Consider the following 16,000-nt stretch of genomic DNA (forward strand, 5'->3'; position numbering starts at 1 on the left):
TTTCGGCTATTCCCGGCCTCTCCCGAGCGGCGCCGGGAATAGCCGAAATTACACGAGCGGCGGCGGCGCGTGCGCGGTGACATGTATGCGACGGGTGGCGCCATTTTTAAACCTTAAACCCGTCGGAGCGGACAGGAAATTATTTTTTTTTCCTTGACTCGAGTATAAGCCGAGGGGGACGTTTTCAGCACAAAAAAAAGTGCTGAAAAACTTGGCTTATACTCGAGTATATACGGTAAACATAAAAATAACAATTCATAATCAAATACAATAATAAAAGTCCATATAAAGTGCTCTCATTGCTTCAAGTGCTTGGTAAATGCTTCTTTTGGTGCTGCAAACGTGCTCCGAATAGTGCTCCCCTATGGAGACCCTACTCACCAGAAAGGTGAAATTCATAAGCCTGGGATTAAAATGTAGGTCCTGGTCCCATTCAAGTTTAAATATATTTTATCAGTAAACACACTAGAGCTTTCTGTAATAGAATAAATGTAGAATTAGTCACATACGTCCAGTATATACACTTCCGGCGGAATAGGCAAAGGGTGTTTTGATTAGATGAGGAGTAGGAGGAGTATGCAGATATAAACTACATTGTACTCTATGGACGTTAGCTATGGACGTTAGCTATGGACAACGCCCTGTGGGAGGGCGAAACGCGTCTAGCCAATCCAGAGCGTACCACGTAACTTCTGGTCAGTGGAACGCACGCCAGAACTACACCGGAACCACCGCACCGCACATACATAGGAGGAAATCAAGTCATTTAAATGTGAGTGGATATTTTTATTTCTAATAAACTGTTTTTACATACATCACCATGGAGATCCCCTCTCTCTATTTTGAGTCACGGAGCTACACGGTATTCTAAGCAGTCCTCACTGGAACAACGCACCCCCACCATCATTCATACAGACAGGACCAGGACCTACATATTAATCCCACGCTAATAAACTTCACCTTTCTGGTGAGTAGGGTCTCCATAGGGGAGCACGTTTGCAGCACCAAAAGAAGCATTTACCAAGCACTTAAAGCACTTTATATGGACTTTTATTATTGTATTTGATTATGGATTGTTATTTTTATGTTTAATATCTTTATATACACACGGATATGGGTATTTAATGCTTCTATAGGATTGCACTGTTCACTGCATCATACAGATTAAGCGTAGTTAGCACTTTATTTGCATATATAGCAGTGCTGAGCTTTTTTGTTATTTTATTATAGTTACATAGTAGTTGAGGTTGAATAAAGACATCAGTCCATCCAATTCAACCTGTGTAGGTGTGTGTGTGTGTGTGTGTGTGTGTGTGTGTCAGTGGCTTGCTCATTTCCCATAACCGTGAATGTTGTGATCTGTGAGATGTACGGCCAAGAGTCTTTTAAAAGTAGCCATACTCCCCGCAGCTACCACCAATTGTGGAAGAGAGTTCCACATTCTCCCCGCCCTTACAGTGAAGAACCCCTTACGCAGCATAAGGTTAAACCGCCTCTCTTCTAATCTCAATGTGTGGCCTCGTGTCTTCTTGCACTCCTTGGGACTAAATCATTTTCTACCTATGCTGGGATCGCCATTGATGTATTTGTAAATGCCTATCATGTCCCCTCTCAGGTGTCTCCTCTCCAAGGAGAATTAAGCGATTTTAGACGCTCCTTATAATTTTGGTCCTCCAATCCCCCAATTAGTTTAGTTGTCCTTCTTGGACTCTTTCCAGTTCCAGCATATCCTTTCTGAGGATTGGCAACCAGAACTTGACAGAATACTCCAGATGTGGGTGGACCATGGTTTTGTAAAGTGGTAGGATTATAATCTCTGGACTACATCCCTATTCTTTATGCATGCTAATATTCTGCCGGCTTTGACGGCTTGACATTGCATGCCATTAAGCCCCGTACATACGCACAGATTGTTGGCTGACCGATCGGCCATCTTTTGTCCAGTGTTGTTGTGTTGGTTGAAATGTGCTCTAGACTTGCACTGGACTTTTGTTGGCCAACAAAAACCAACTTCAGAAGTGATGTCATGTGATGGTTGACTTTCCGTGTGTTTTTTCTTCTCTGAGCATGCCCAGTCTTGCTTATCTGATTTTTGTCTGCCGAAATCTGTACTGACTGAGGAACAATCGGCCGTTTTGTTGTTGGCCAACAAAAATTTTATAGCATGCACACCAGATTTTTTTCGGCCGAAAATTCGCAGTTGGTTGTCAGAAGCATCATACTAACAAGCCTACAATCGGCCGATCGGACGTTGGCCGACTATTTACGGCCAACAATCTGTGCGTGTGTACAGGGCTTTAGTCTATCCTCCACTAGAACCCCCAGATCCTTCTCCATCCTGGATTCCCCCAAAGGTCCCCCCCCCCCCAGAGCATAATTTGCGTTTATGTTTTTTGATAGCTTACCAGCACAACACCAAGAAGACCATGGATGTGATAGACAAAGCCCAGCAAATGCTATTGAATTTTCACAGGTCATGTGACCAATACGAACAAAGCAGAAATCAGGTAGTACAGCAGTTCAATAGGAACTTCACCTGGCTAGGGAAAAATTAAAGTCAGCAATTCTGAGGGTACGTCTTCCTCGCTTAGGTGAGGAAAGAAGAAGTGCAAGCGAGAAATACCGAAAACAGGTACCGTACTTGCTTCGCGGGGAAAAAAAAGGAAGTTGTTGTGTAAATGGTAAGGAGGGGTGGGGAAGAATGATGCCATCATTTTATGGTAAAAATTTGATTACCGTATATATTCGAGTATAAGCCGACCCGAGTATAAGCCGAGGCCCCTACTTTTACCACAAAAAGATGGGAAAAATCATTGACTCGAGTATAAGCCTAGGGTGAGAATGCAGGGTGGCGGGCATGGTACAGGAGAATGCAGGGTGGCTGGCATGGTACAGGAGAATGCAGAGTATTGGCATGGTGCAGGAGAATGCAGGGTACTGGCATGGTGCAGGAGAATGCAGGGTGGCGGGCATGGTACAGGAGAATGCAGGGTGGCGGGCATGGTACAGGAGAATGCAGGGTGGCGGGCATGGTACAGGAGAATGCAGGGTGGCGGGCATGGTGCAGGAGAATGCAGGGTACTGGCATGGTACAGGAGAATGCAGGGTGGCGGGCATGGTGCAGGAGAATGCAGGGTACTGGCATGGTACAGGAGAATGCAGAGTACTGGCATGGTGCAGGAGAATGCAGGGTGGCGGGCATGGTGCAGGAGAATGCAGGGTACTGGCATGGTACAGGAGAATGCAGAGTACTGGCATGGTACAGGAGAATGCAGGGTGGCGGGCATGGTGCAGGAGAATGCAGGGTGGCGGGCATGGTACAGGAGAATGCAGGGTACTGGCATGGTACAGGAGAATGCAGGGTGACTGGCATGGTGCAGGAGAATGCAGGGTACTGGCATGGTGCAGGAGAATGCAGGGTACTGGCATGGTACAGGAGAATAGAGGGTACTGGCATGGTGCAGGAGAATGCAGGGTACTGGCATGGTACAAGAGGATCCGGGGTTGTGGGCATACTACAGGAGATGCAGTGCTGTGGGCATGGTACAGGTGGACCATGCCCGCAGCACTGCATCCCTTGTAGTGTGCCTTCAGCCCTGCATAATGGCAGGTAGTGAAGCTGTTTCACTTACCTGTTCCAGAGGCGCCTTCATTTTAAAAATCGTGCCGCCCGGCGCCGACACGTCATTGCGCACGCGCCGCCGCCGCTCGTATAATTTCGGCTAATCCCGGCCTCTCCCGAGCGGCGGCGGCGCGGTGACATGTATGCGACGGGCGGTGCCATTTTTTAAAGCTTAAGCCCGTCGGAGCGGCCAGGGACTTTTTTTTTTTCCTTGACTCGATTATAAGCCGAGGGGGACGTTTTCAGCACAAAAAAATGTGCTGAAAAACTTGGCTTATACTCGAGTATATACGGTATTTTTGTTGGATTCCGTGGGGTGGGGCTGCTTTTCCTTTCTCTTTCCTGACTCTTCTTCTTGGTCTTCTACTCATTTTTTTCTGTCTTTTCTTCTTTACTTCTTATTTCTGGTTATTTATAGCCAGAGGCTCGTGTGTGGAGTTTGTTACTGTTTTCTGGCCACATTTTTGGGATCAGTTTTTTCTCCCCCTTTTTTCTCAAAATTATTTTTATCTAAATATATTCTTTTTTTTTTTTTTTGGTCTTTGAGAGGATTCTCGGACATTTTTACATGTGCAAACATAGGTCAATCTCAGGTATTGTATGATATTGGCTACATGATTATCTCTGGAATATGGTTTGCCTAGCATACCTTCTGGGCTTTGATCATTGAAAGCTATACGATTTATTACCCCATTGTCAGGGTGCCAGAAAACCAGACCACACAGGGATGCAGGTAAAATTAAGCAGTTTTGTGGAGCAAACAATAAACACACAGCAAGAGTGAGGAAGTGAGAGCAGGAACAAGTCCAGAAGCGGGTAGATCAGCACAGATTTCAACTTAGAGACCTGAAAAGAACGTTTCTTTACCAAATGGCAGGACTTTCTGACATCGCTATCGTATGGCGAAGAATTGGAGTCTTTTCATAGAACTTTCACTTATTCTGCTACCAGTTAGTGATCATTTACTATAGGACTAATGCTTCTTGACTCTCCCCCACCCTCCACCACCACCACAATTTTTCAGCCACTTTCGTGGTCCATTTTCTGCGATCCATCCAACTATCTCACTGTTATGGTTGCATTCATGACTCATTTCTTTTTCATCTGCTTAGCCTCGTACACACGCTTCGAAATTCGGCAGGGAATTTTCGTCCAACGTCCGATTTCCGGCTTGTTAATATGATGCTTCCGACAACCGACTCCGACTTTTCGGCCGAAAAAATTCTGGTGTGCAGGCTATAAAATAAAACACGTCCGATTTTCGTGCAGTCAGTACAGATTGACAGGGAAAAATCTTATGAGCAAGTCTGGGCATGCTCAGAGAAGAAAGAACACAAAGAAAGCAATCCAACACACGACATCACTTCTGAAGTTGATTTTTGTTGGGCAAGAAAATTTGTCTGCAGTCTAGGCACATTCCAACCAACAAAACACAACTCTGGACAAAAGACGGATGACCGGTCGGCCGATAATCGTTGCGTGTGTACGAGGCTTTAGACTACGTATTGGCGATAGATGCATTTATTGTCTAGTCACACCAAAATTTGTTGCACAAACTGTTTTTCTTGTTTTTTGTGCTCCTTTTCTTTCAATGAAGTCCATTTGAAAAAAATAAATAAATAAATAAAAGGAAACTTACCTGTCCAGGGATACAGTACTGTCCTCCCCTGGGCAAGTTCTTTGCTGATCTCTGGGTCCCTGGTGCTGGCCTGTTTAGTGTGGGAAGCCAGCTGTGAGCCCTTGTGACTTCACAGCTGGCTTCCTACTGGGCATGCGCCAGTTGTGCTGCACTGTGTGAATGGTCCCACAGCCTTCAGGACCTGACGTGTGAAGAGGTTGGGGGGGGGGGGGGCAAACCTAGACAATCAAACTGGAAATGGGTGCAGGTACCTACCAAAACATGGTACCCGCTCCCCCCGATAAGAAAAATGTCCAAAAGTGTTAGAGGATGATGGAGGAGGAGGAGGAGGATGGAGGAAGAGGAAGAAGGATGGAGGAAGAGGAAGAAGGATGGAGGAAGAGGAAGGAGGATGGAGGAAGAAGGATGGAGGAAGAGGAAGAAGGATGGAGGAAGAGGAAGAAGGATGGAGGAAGAGGAAGAAGGATGGAGGAAGAGGAAGGAGGATGGAGGAAGAGGAAGAAGGATGGAGGAAGAGGAAGGAGGATGGAGGAAGAGGAAGGAGGATGGAGGAAGAGGAAGGAGGATGGAGGAAGAGGAAGGAGGATGGAGGAAGAGGAAGGAGAATGGAGGAAGAGGAAGGAGGATGGAGGAAGAGGAAGGAGAATGGAGGAAGAGGAAGGAGAATGGAGGAAGAGGAAGAAGGATGGAGGAAGAGGAAGAAGGATGGAGGAAGAGGAAGAAGGATGGAGGAAGAGGAAGGAGGATGGAGGAAGAGGAAGGGGAAGGATGATGGAGGAAGGAGGATGATGAAGATGAAGTTTTGCTTTAAAATTGATGGGTTTGGATCTGCTTTAAATTGGCATACAGAGACAGGCACGGTTGCTGCCACTACCCATGTCCCCTACCCACCTGTCACTGGTTGGCAAGGACTCTGGGGGAACCTGATGGGAAAACGGAGATACTAGTTCCCCATCAGTTCCACTCTCTCCTTGCGATTGACAAAAAGCAGTGGGTAGATTCTATATCCAATAAAAGACTGCCCCAATGGCTATGGATCTGCCCAGTGCCTGCTCTCAATAACAAGTGGATTGGACCTAATGGGGAATTTAATGTCTCAGCCTCCCCATCAGGCTTCACTCACCCAGCTACAAAACTCCTCCTTACTGTGCTGTCCATGTGTCTGATACAGAGACAGGAGGGAGCTCTGCTGTCCCGGGGATGAAGTGTCCAGTATGGATACCCCAGTCCAACACACGCATGAATCAGTCACCCAAACCGACATTTGTCATGTGGAGGCATGATGGAATACTAAAGAATGTCATAGATGCTCCTTATGAATTCCCAGTTACTGTACTTACTAGTTAATGGATTCCAGTGTTGCCTTCATACAGGTGAAGTTCTGCTTGCTCTGCCCTTCTCCTGCACCACCATCTTTAACCAAGACCACAGTGTATGGGTCCTGGCAGAGACCCCCAGCTGGTCTGAGCATGTACCAGACATACAGCGGGGGATCTGCCAGATAGCTGGTAGTGCAGTGGGTTTGTACCGGAGCAGAATCTGGCGCATCGTCCCCTGGGATGTGTGACGAAGATATCCCAGGAGGCAGCAGTGGCAGGAAACACCACCCTCACCTAGGTGAGCCCTGTGGATGTAAAACTATTTACAGTACAGGAGAAAACTTACATCTGTGTAAGAGGGTGTTGAAAGTCCACTTTAAATTCTAAATGGTCTCTTATATCAGGGGCCTCCAAACTTTCGAAGCAAAGGGCCAGTTTGCAGCCCTTCAAGCTTTGTGGGGGGGGGGGGGGGGGTAGAAAATGTCCCAGATTCAATGGGAATAAATAGGCTTAGTGGCCAATGGAAGTAAATAAATAGCATAGTGCCTGTAGTCAGCGCCAGGAACGCCCCCCCCATCATTGGCGTCAGCAATGGACCCCCCATCGTTATCAGCGCCAGGAACGGACCCCCTCCCCCCATCATTGGCGGCAGCCCCCAGCAACGCCATCGTTGGCGGCAGCCATAGCAACGCCCCCCGCCCCTATCGTTGGCGGCAGCCCCAGCAAAGCCCCACCCATCGCTGGCGGCAGCCCCAACCCCCCCCTCACCCATTGTTGGCGGCAGCCCCAGCAACAGCCACCCCTCACCCATCATTGGCGTCAGCCCAGCAACAGCCCCCCCCCCCCCAACCCATCGTTGACAGCCCCCCCCAACCCATTGTTGGCGGCAGCCCCAGCTACAGCCCCCCTCACCCATCGTTGGCGGCAGCCCCAGCTACAGCCCCCCTCACCCATCGTTGGCGGCAGCCCCAGCAACAGCCCCCCTCACCCATCGTTGGCGGCAGCCCCAGCAACAGCCCCCCTCACCAATTGTTGGCGACAGCCCCCTCCCCCCCCCAAACCATCGTAGACAGCCCCCCCCCCCCCAACCCCCCAACCCATTGTTGGCAGCAGCCCCAGCTACAGCCCCCCCCTCACCCATCGTTGGCGGCAGCCCCAGCAACAGCCCCCCTTACCAATTGTTGGCGGCAGCCCCAGCAACAGCCCCCCCCTAACCCATCGTTGGCGGCAGCCCAAGCAACAGCCCCTCCTATTGTTGGCGGCAGCCCCAGCAACAGCCCCCCCCCTCACCCATCATTGGCGGCAGCCCCAGCAACAGCCCCCTCACCCTTCGTTGGTGGCAGCCCCAGCAACAGCCCCCTCACCCTTCGTTGGTGGCAGCCCCAGCAACAGCCCCCCCTATTGTTGGCGGGAGCCCCAGCAACAGCCCCCCCCTATTGTTGGTGGCAGCCCCAGCAACAGCCCCCCCTCACCCATCGTTGACGTCAGCCCAAGCAACAGCCCCCCCTTTTGTTGGTGGCAGCCCCAGCAACAGCCCCCCTCACCAATTGTTGGCGGCAGCCCCAGCAACAGCCCCCCCCCCTCACCCATCGTTGGCGGCAGCCCCAGCAACAGCCCCCCTCACCCTTCGTTGGTGGCAGCCCCAGCAACAGCCCCCCCACCCTATTGTTGGCGCCAGCCCCAGCAACAGCCCTCTCACGTCTCACCCATCGTTGGCATCAGCCCAAGCAACAGCCCCCCCCATCGTTGGCGGCAGCCCCAGCTACAGCCCCCCTCACCCATCGTTGGCGGCAGCCCCAGCAACAGCCCCCCTTACCAATTGTTGGCGGCAGCCCCAGCAACAGCCCCCCCCAACCCATCGTTGGCGTCAGCCCAAGCAACAGCCCCCCCTATTGTTGGCGGCAGCCCCAGCAACAGCCCCCCCCTCACCCATCGTTGGCGGCAGCCCCAGCAACAGCCCCCTCACCCTTTGTTGGCGGCAGCCCCAGCAACAGCCCCCCTTTTGTTGGCGGCAGCCCCAGCAACAGCCCCCCCCTCACCCATCGTTGGCGGCAGCCCCAGCAACAGCCCCCTCACCCTTCGTTGGCGGCAGCCCCAGCAACAGCCCCCCCTATTGTTGGCGGCAGCCCCAGCAACAGCCCCCCCCCCCCTATTGTTGGCGGCAGCCCCAGCAACAGCCCCCCCCTCACCCATCGTTGGCGGAAGCCCCAGCAACAGCCCCCTCACCCTTCGTTGGTGGCAGCCCCAGAAACAGCCCCCCCTATTGTTGGCGGCAGTCCCAGCAAAAGCCCCCCCCACCCATCGTTGACGTCAGCCCAAGCAACAGCCCCCCCCCCCTATTGTTGGCGGCAGCCCCAGCAACAGCCCCCCTCACCAATTGTTGGCAACAGCCCCCCTCACCAATTGTTGGCGGCAGCCCCAGCAACAGCCCCCCCCCCTCACCCACGGCAGCCCCAGCAACAGCCCCCCTCACCCTTCGTTGGTGGCAGCCCCAGCAACAGCCCCCCCCCTATTGTTGGCGCCAGCCCCAGCAACAGCCCTCTCACGTCTCACCCATCGTTGGCATCAGCCCAAGCAACAGCCCCCCCCCCCCCCATCGTTGGCGGCAGCCCCAGCTACAGCCCCCCTCACCCATCGTTGGCGGCAGCCCCAGCAACAGCCCCCCTCACCAATCGTTGGCGACAGCCCCCCCCCCCCCTAAACCATCGTTGACAGCCCCCCCCCCAACCCATTGTTGGCAGCAGCCCCAGCCCCCCCCCCTCACCCATCGTTGGCGGCAGCCCCAGCAACAGCCCCCTTACCAATTGTTGGCGGCAGCCCCAGCAACAGCCCCCCCCAACACATCGTTGGCGTCAGCCCAAGCAACAGCCCCCCCTATTGTTGGCGGCAGCCCCAGCAACAGCCCCCCCTCACCCATCGTTGGCAGCAGCCCCAGCAACAGCCCCCTCACCTTCGTTGGTGGCAGCCCCAGCAACAGCCCCCCCCCTATTGTTGGCGGCAGCCCCAGCAACAGCCCCCCTCACCCATCGTTGGCGGCAGCCCCAGCAACAGCCCCCTCACCCTTCGTTGGTGGCAGCCCCAGCAACAGCCCCCTGACCCTTCGTTGGTGGCAGCCCCAGCAACAGGCCCTCACCCTTCGTTGGTGGCAGCCCCAGCAACAGCCCCTCACCCTTCGTTGGTGGCAGCCCCAGCAACAGCCCCCCCTATTGTTGGCGGCAGCCCCAGCAACAGCCCCCCCCTATTGTTGGCGGCAGCCCCAGCAACAGCCCCCCCTATTGTTGGCGGCAGCCCCAGCAACAGCCCCCCCCACCCATCGTTGACGTCAGCCCAAGCAACAGCCCCCCTCACGAATTGTTGGCGGCAGCCCCAGCAACAGCCCCCCCCCCCCTCACCCATCGTTGGCGGCAGCCCCAGCAACAGCCCCCCTCACCCTTCGTTGGTGGCAGCCCCAGCAACAGCCCCCCCCCTATTGTTGGCGCCAGCCCCAGCAACAGCCCTCTCACGTCTCACCCATCGTTGGCATCAGTCCAAGCAACAGCCCCCCCCCCCATTGTTGGCGGCAGCCCCAGCTACAGCCCCCCTCACCCATCGTTGGCGGCAGGCCCAGCAACAGCCCCCCTCACCAATTGTTGGCGACAGCCACCCCCCCCCCCCCCAAACCATCGTTGACAGCCCCCCCCCCCAAACCATTGTTGGCAGCAGCCCCAGCTACAGCCCCCCCCCCTCACCCATCGTTGGCGGCAGCCCCAGCAACAGCCCCCCTTACCAATTGTTGGCGGCAGCCCCAGCAACAGCCCCCTCCCTAACCCATCGTTGGCGTCAGCCCAAGCAACAGCCCCCCCTATTGTTGGCGGCAGCCCCAGCAACAGCCCCCTCACCCTTCGTTGGTGGCAGCCCCAGCAACAGCCCCCCCTATTGTTGGCGGCAGCCCCAGCAACAGCCCCCCCCCCCTAATGTTGACGGCAGCCCCAGCAACAGCCCCCCCCCCTCACCCATCGTTGGCGGCAGCCCCAGCAACAGCCCCCTCACCCTTCGTTGGCGGCAGCCCCAGCAACAGCCCCCTCACCCTTCGTTGGTGGCAGCCCCAGCAACAGCCCCCCCTATTGTTGGCGGCAGCCCCAGCAACAGCCCCCCCCCCTATTGTTGGCGGCAGCGCCAGCAACAGCCCCCCCCACCCATCGTTGACGTCAGCCCAAGCAACAGCCCCCCCTATTGTTGGCGGCAGCCCCAGCAACAGCCCCCCTCATCAATTGTTGGCGGCAGCCCCAGCAACAGCCCCCCCCCCCTCACCCATCGTTGGCGGCAGCCACAGCAACAGCCCCCCTCACCCTTCGTTGGTGGCAGCCCCAGCAACAGCCCCCCCACCCTATTGTTGGCGCCAGCCCCAGCAACAGCCCTCTCACGTCTCACTCATCGTTGGCATCAGCCCAAGCAACAGCCCCCCCCCCCCCCCATCGTTGGCGGCAGCCCCAGCTACAGCCCCCCTCACCCATCGTTGGCGGCAGCCCCAGCAACAGCCCCCCTTACCAATTGTTGGCGGCAGCCCCAGCAACAGCCCCCTCCCTAACCCATCGTTGGCGTCAGCCCAAGCAACAGCCCCCCCTATTGTTGGCGGCAGCCCCAGCAACAGCCCCCTCACCCTTCGTTGGTGGCAGCCCCAGCAACAGCCCCCCCTATTGTTGGCGGCAGCCCCAGCAACAGCCCCCCCCCCCCTAATGTTGACGGCAGCCCCAGCAACAGCCCCCCCCCCCCTCAGCCCATCGTTGGCGGCAGCCCCAGCAACAGCCCCCTCACCCTTCGTTGGCGGCAGCCCCAGCAACAGCCCCCTCACCCTTCGTTGGTGGCAGCCCCAGCAACAGCCCCCCCTATTGTTGGCGGCAGCCCCAGCAACAGCCCCCCCCCCCCTATTGTTGGCGGCAGCGCCAGCAACAGCCCCCCCCACCCATCGTTGACGTCAGCCCAAGCAACAGCCCCCCCTATTGTTGGCGGCAGCCCCAGCAACAGCCCCCCTCATCAATTGTTGGCGGCAGCCCCAGCAACAGCCCCCCCCCCCCTCACCCATCGTTGGCGGCAGCCACAGCAACAGCCCCCCTCACCCTTCGTTGGTGGCAGCCCCAGCAACAGCCCCCCCACCCTATTGTTGGCGCCAGCCCCAGCAACAGCCCTCTCACGTCTCACCCATCGTTGGCATCAGCCCAAGCAACAGCCCCCCCCCCCCCCATCGTTGGCGGCAGCCCCAGCTACAGCCCCCCTCACCCATCGTTGGCGGCAGCCCCAGCAACAGCCCCCCTTACCAATTGTTGGCGGCAGCCCCAGCAACAGCCCCCCCCAACCCATCGTTGGCGTCAGCCCAAGCAACAGCCCCCCCTATTGTTGGCGGCAGCCCCAGCAACAGCCCCCCCCTCACCCATCGTTGGCGGCAGCCCCAGCAACAGCCCCCTCACCCTTCGTTGGCGGCAGCCCCAGCAACAGCCCCCCTTATTGTTGGCGGCAGCCCCAGCAACAGCCCCCCCCCTATTGTTGGCGGCAGCCCCAGCAACAGCCCCCCCCCCTCACCCATCGTTGGCGGCAGCCCCAGCAACAGCCCCCTCACCCTTCGTTGGTGGCAGCCCCAGCAACAGCCCCCCCTATTGTTGGCGGCAGCCCCAGCAACAGCCCCCCCCACCCATCGTTGACGTCAGCCCAAGCAACAGCCCCCCCTATTGTTGGCGGCAGCCCCAGCAACAGCCCCCCTCACCAATTGTTGGCAACAGCCCCCCTCACCAATTGTTGGCGGCAGCCCCAGCAACAGCCCCCCCCTCCCTCACCCATCGTTGGCGGCAGCCCCAGCAACAGCCCCCCTCACCCTTCGTTGGTGGCAGCCCCAGCAACAGCCCCCCCCCTATTGTTGGCGTCAGCCCCAGCAACAGCCCTCTCACGTCTCACCCATCGTTGGCATCAGCCCAAGCAACAGCCCCCCCATCGTTGGCGGCAGCCCCAGCTACAGCCCCCCTCACCCATCGTTGGCGGCAGCCCCAGCAACAGCCCCCCTCACCAATTGTTGGCGACAGCCCCCCCCCTAAACCATCGTTGACAGCCCCCCCCAACCCATCGTTGGCAGCAGCCCCAGCTACAGCCCCCCCCCCCTCACCCATCGTTGGCGGCAGCCCCAGCAACAGCCCCCCTTACCAATTGTTGGCGGCAGCCCCAGCAACAGCCCCCCCAACCCATCGTTGGCGTCAGCCCAAGCAACAGCCCCCCCCTATTGTTGGCGGCAGCCCCAGCAACAGCCCCCCCTCACCCATCGTTGGCAGCAGCCCCAGCAACAGACCTCTCACCCTTCGTTGGTGGCAGCCCCAGCAACAGCCCCCCTATTGTTGGCGGCAGCCCCAGCAACAGCCCCCCCCCCTATTGTTGGCAGCAGCCCCAGCAACAGCCCCCCCCCACCCATCGTTGGCGGCAGCCCCAGCAACAGCCCCCTCACCCTTCGTTGGTGGCAGCCCCAGCAACAGCCCCCTCACCCTTCGTTGGTGGCAGCCCCAGCAACAGCCCCCCCTATTGTTGGCGGCAGCCCCAGCAACAGCCCCCCCCCCTATTGTTGGCGGCAGCCCCAGCAACAGCCCCCCCCACCCACCCATCGTTGGCGGCAGCCCCAGCAACAGCCCCCCCTCACCCTTCGTTGGTGGCAGCCCCAGCAACAGCCCCCCCTATTGTTGGCGCCAGCCCCAGCAACAGCCCTCTCACGTCTCACCCATCGTTGGCATCAGTCCAAGCAACAGCCCCCCCCATCGTTGGCGGCAGCCCCAGCTACAGCCCCCCTCACCCATCGTTGGCGGCAGGCCCAGCAACAGCCCCCCTCACCAATTGTTGGCGACAGCCCCCCCCCCCCCTAAACCATCGTTGACAGCCCCCCCCTAAACCATTGTTGGCAGCAGCCCCAGCTACAGCCCCCCCCCCTCACCCATCGTTGGCGGCAGCCCCAGCAACAGCCCCCCTTACCAATTGTTGGCGGCAGCCCCAGCAACAGCCCCCCCCCCTAACCCATCTTTGGCGTCAGCCCAAGCAACAGCCCCCCCTATTGTTGGCGGCAGCCCCAGCAACAGCCCCCCCCTCACCCATCGTTGGCGGCAGCCCCAGCAACAGCCCCCTCACCCTTCGTTGGTGGCAGCCCCAGCAACAGCCCCCCCCTATTGTTGGCGGCAGCCCCAGCAACAGCCCCCCCCCCCCCTATTGTTGGCGGCAGCCCCAGCAACAGCCCCCCCCCCTATTGTTGGCGGCAGCCCCAGCAACAGCCCCCCCCTCACCCATCGTTGGCGGCAGCCCCAGCAACAGCCCCCCCCTCACCCATCGTTGGCGGCAGCCCCAGCAACAGCCCCCCCTCACCCTTCGTTGGTGGCAGCCCTAGCAACAGCCCCCTCACCCTTCGTTGGTGGCAGCCCCAGCAACAGCCCCCCCCCTATTGTTGGCGGCAGCCCCAGCAACAGCCCCCCCCACCCATCGTTGACGTCAGCCCAAGCAACAGCCCCCCCTATTGTTGGCGGCAGCCCCAGCAACAGCCCCCCTCACCAATTGTTGGCGGCAGCCCCAGCAACAGCCCCCCTCACAAATTGTTGGCGGCAGCCCCAGCAACAGCCCCCCTCACCCTTCGTTGGTGGCAGCCCCAGCAACAGCCCCCCCCCCTATTGTTGGAGCCAGCCCCAGCAACAGCCCTCTCACGTCTCACCCATCGTTGGCATCAGCCCAAGCAACAGCCCCCCCCCCCCATCGTTGGCGGCAGCCCCAGCTACAGCCCCCCTCACCCATCGTTGGCGGCAGCCCCAGCAACAGCCCCCCTCACCAATTGTTGGCGACAGCCCCCCCCCTAAACCATCGTTGACAGCCCCCCCCCAACCCATTGTTGGCAGCAGCCCCAGCTACAGCCCCCCCCCCCCTCACCCATCGTTGGCGGCAGCCCCAGCAACAGCCCCCCTTACCAATTGTTGGCGGCAGCAACAGCCCCCCCCAACCCATCGTTTGCGTCAGCCCAAACAACAGCCCCCCCTATTGTTGGCGGCAGCCCCAGCAACAGGCCCCCCCTCACCCATCGTTGGCGGCAGCCCCAGCAACAGCCCCCTCACCCTTCGTTGGTGGCAGCCCCAGCAACAGCCCCCTCTATTGTTGGCGGCAGCCCCAGCAACAGCCCCCCCCTCACCCATCATTGGCGGCAGCCCCAGCAACAGCCCCCTCACCCTTCGTTGGTGGCAGCCCCAGCAACAGCCCCTCCTATTGTTGGCGGCAGCCCCAGCAACAGCCCCCCCCCCCCCCACTATTGTTGGCGGCAGCCCCAGCAACAGCCCCCCCCCCCCACCCATCGTTGACATCAGCCCAAGCAACAGCCCCCCCTATTGTTGGCGGCAGCCCCAGCAACAGCCCCCCCCCCCACCCATCGTTGACATCAGCCCAAGCAACAGCCCCCCCTATTGTTGGCGGCAGCCCCAGCAAAACAGCCCCCCCACCCATCCTTGGTGTCAGCGGAGGAATGGTACCCCAAGGGCCAGATAAGGTTAGCGAAGGGCCACATCTGTCCCATGGCCACAGTCTGGAGACCCCCGGCTTCTACCAATAACAGATTTTCCAGGATATAATGGAAGGCAATGGTGACACCTGAACAGTCATAGAAATCCCCATCCAGTCCTCACAAAGCCGTCTGTAGGGACAGTCAGACATACAGATGGACATCAGACATGTAAACAAACCATAAAAATGGAATCTCCATCACCTGACCAATCACACACAGCTAATGTCACACAAAGCCCATCCCCGCCCTATGAGGCCGATCACCCCGAATACCGGGAAACAAATCACAGATCCATTCATTTCATCATCTCACCCTTCCAGCTTCTCTCCGCTAACTTCCCCTTCTCAGCCGTCATGTGACCTGGCAGTCCAATTACAAGCTGATAAATCCCATCCAATCGCAGCATCCAACGTGCAGCATCAGGTTCTTCTTTTACAGACCAGCGAGCCAAAAAATTCTAGAATGCTAGAATGTCCTCAGTTCCCGTACACAGAGACACGGGGCGGCCATTTTGTTGTAGTCCAACGCTGACTTATTTCACCAGCACAGCCAGAAAATATATTTCCGCCTCTTGTGACAGAGAGTAGCCGTGCAGGTTTCTCCTTACAAATGAACACCATATAAATATAATAACTATACGACCAGAACATACAGAAAGTAAAATAGTTTTCATTTCCCGCTCCGTCATGAGATAGAGATTGCAAGTTCCAAATAATACAATAATAATATAATAACCTAGAATATAATACAATATAATAGTATAACAACATAGAATGCAATACAATATAATATAATAGTATAATTACATAGAATGCAATACAATATAATAGTATGATAACATAGAATATAATACAATATAATAGTATAATAACATAGAATGCAAT

The 16,000-nt window shown here is 56.9% G+C and overlaps 1 protein-coding gene across 1 annotated transcript in view; it reads right to left on the reverse strand.

Moving 5' to 3' along the window:
• CNPY3 (canopy FGF signaling regulator 3) overlaps window positions 1–15,579 on the reverse strand; it is a 39,955-nt gene extending 24,376 nt beyond the window's left edge. Inside the window, exon 1 of the mRNA XM_082269358.1 lies at window positions 15,429–15,579. The gene's annotated coding sequence lies outside the window, so the exon portion shown is untranslated. The remainder of the gene's footprint in view (window positions 1–15,428) is intronic.
• Between the last annotated feature and the right edge of the window lie 421 nt (window positions 15,580–16,000).

The sequence above is a fragment of the Pelophylax lessonae genome, assembly GCF_965119305.1.
Source record: "Pelophylax lessonae genome assembly, chromosome: 9".
Taxonomy (NCBI): Eukaryota; Metazoa; Chordata; class Amphibia; order Anura; family Ranidae; genus Pelophylax; species Pelophylax lessonae.